General features: G+C 35.3%; 1 non-coding gene across 1 annotated transcript; it reads left to right on the top strand.

Annotated features, from left to right (window-relative positions):
* Positions 1 to 473: 473 nt before the first annotated feature.
* Positions 474 to 577, top strand: LOC112759891 (small nucleolar RNA R71). The gene has a single exon (XR_003180356.1). It is a non-coding gene; the product is annotated as a small nucleolar RNA R71 (small nucleolar RNA).
* Positions 578 to 2,690: the final 2,113 nt, after the last annotated feature.

Below are 2,690 nucleotides of genomic sequence, written 5' to 3'. Positions count from 1 at the left end.
TTTTGATCTTGCTCACTTCCCCACCCAAACCAAAGTTTGGGTGGTTTCTCCATCCAGGGTTGTAGGTCTTAGAGTATGGATCATAGTTTTTCCTTGGTGAATTCCCAATGTAATTGGCTTGCTCCTGACTCCCCTCTGCTTCTTCATTCACTCCTTCTTGGGTTGTTGATGAAGTGGAGATTGTTGCTACTTGGTTCATCTCCATCTTCTTGGTGAGGTAAGCCAGCTGCTGAGTAATGAGCTTGTTTTGGGCCAACAGAGCATCTACATTGTTTAGCTCCATTATTCCTCTTGTGTTCCCTCTTTCGGAAGCATAGAAGTAATCGTTCTCTGCTACTGTTTCAATAACATCTATGGCTTCCTCAATAGTCTTCTTCTTGTTCAAAGATCCTCCGGATGAATGGTCTATGGCCTTCTTTGACTCATAAGAGAGTCCTTCATAGAAAATGTGCAGCTGCACCCATTCGTTGAACATGTCAGGTGGACACCTCCTTGTTAAGTCCTTGAACCTCTCCCATGCTTCATATAGAGTCTCACCATCTTGTTGCCTAAAATTTTGGACCTCAGCTCTCAGCCTATTGATTCGTTGAGGAGGGTAAAATCTTGCTAAAAATTTGTTCACCATGTCTTCCCAAGTTGTCAAGCTTTCCCTTGGGAAATATTCCAGCCACTTGGCTGCTTTGTCCCTAAGTGAGAATGTAACAACCCCGGTTTTCGAGTACGCGAGATCTATTCTGAAAGTACGAATTTCTCCGGAAAATCAGTAAGGGAAAAACCTTTGATATATCATCAAGTATCTCAATCCTCATTGTCATTATGTCATCTTTAAGTTAGAACCTTTTCCGAGACAAGCTCGATAATGCAATCACGAGGAATCTAGTTTTTGAACCGTATCGGTTAGGAGTTTTAATTTGATTTTTCGTAAATAATCTCAGTTTGACAAACCGGACTCGATTTATGAGAGGAGAGAGATAATAGGATGATATTATCATTATATGAGTATTAGAAGCCTCTTGAATGATATTATAAGGTTACCTGATCAGTTTTAGTTAAAAACAGAAAACCGGTTTAACCGGGTTCACAATTTACTGGTGCAGCTTAGCACCAGCACTCCCTGATGACTTTAGCAATGCTAAGGCCTCATTATTCATGTTTCATTCTCATAATAAATATGTTACTAGTGTCATTTATGCTAGTAGCTTAGAAAATAATTTTTAGACATGTTTTTGCAAGTGTTCCGATACATTTAGTTTTAGTAGTTATACACCTGAGATATTTTAATATTATTTTAATCCACCTCCAAGCCAACCAATCACAACTCACCCTACACCCCCAAAACCCCCAAGGCTGGCTCATTTTCACTTTGTGGCCGAAAATAGGTAGAGAGAAAAAGAGAGAAAAGTTCTTAGTTCCAAATCTTCAAAGCTTGATTTCTGCTGAACTAAAACTCAAATCAAAATTCCAATCCGACCAAAATGATCCTCTCTTCTTTCTCTGCATGATCATATGACTTATCAAGGCTGGGATCAAGGTGAGTTGGCTGTACCATCTCTCTTTTGATTCAGTTTCAAGGAAACATGCTTAAATATGTGTTTTCTTGATGTGATTTAGGAGGAAAAAGTGTTTAAGGACCACCTGAAAGTTTGATTGAATTAGGAGCAGCAAGACCAGGTAGGGTGTCACGAAATTAATCTTGATTAATTGTGTTTGAGATGTGTGAATGTTGTATTATTTGGCTGTCCTAAAAATTGGTTGCATATATGATTGATTTTTGGTGAAAATTTGGTGAAATTCTGATGAAATTTGATGAAATTTAAGCTTTAAAGTTCATGTTCTTGGGCAGCTGGGAAAACGAAACCCTAAGCTTAAATTGAGGTTCAATTTGTGTTGAAATCATGTAGAAAAGATGGGGTTTTAGTGGCTGCTAATTTATTATGAATTATAGTAAAAATCGGTGGCTGAAAAGACTGAAAAACGGGTAAAAACAGAGAAAGAATCTGAAGAATTTATGAAGAACATGAAGAACACTTTGAGTGTGGTGAAGAACAATGAAGAACACCTTTTTGATTCATAAAAGGGCAAGGAAGTAAAATTTTTGGTGTTTAAGGGGTTATATGGTAATTTCTGGAAGTTAGGGTGGTAAAAGTAGAAATATTAAAAGTTACGGGTGGTAAAAAGTGAATTTTAAAGGTTAAAGGTTAAAGTAAAGTTAATTTTCGAAAATATATTAATAAAATAATAAATAATAATAAAATATTAAATAATAATATTTAATTAAAAATAATATTTTAATAAAAATAATAAAATAATGCGAAAAAGGCAGTTTTCTGTAAAAGCTTTAGAAAGACAACTTTAAGCGCAGAATCTCATAATTACCTTCATAAAACACTTAGGGAGTGGTAAAAACATATTAGTGAGGCAAAGATAAAGAAAAGATAAAAAGTTGAAGAAAAGATAAAAATCGAAGAAAAAGTCTGTAAAATTTTAACAACAGAGAAACAGACAAAGAGTAGTGAACGAACTAGGGCAACATAGTTAGTTCTTGATTTGCGAATAGGGTTAGGTATTATATGAAAAGTTAAACTGTTTCAGTATAGACTTAATGAACCTATACTTGGGGCAGGCTAACTAATCATACCGAAATTTACATAAACTTTAAATACATACGTTAAATAGAGAAAGCAGAATAA

Source organism: Arachis hypogaea, chromosome 16 (assembly GCF_003086295.3).
Source record: "Arachis hypogaea cultivar Tifrunner chromosome 16, arahy.Tifrunner.gnm2.J5K5, whole genome shotgun sequence".
Lineage (NCBI taxonomy): Eukaryota > Viridiplantae > Streptophyta > Magnoliopsida > Fabales > Fabaceae > Arachis > Arachis hypogaea.
This window is presented reverse-complemented; position numbering and strand designations above follow the sequence as displayed.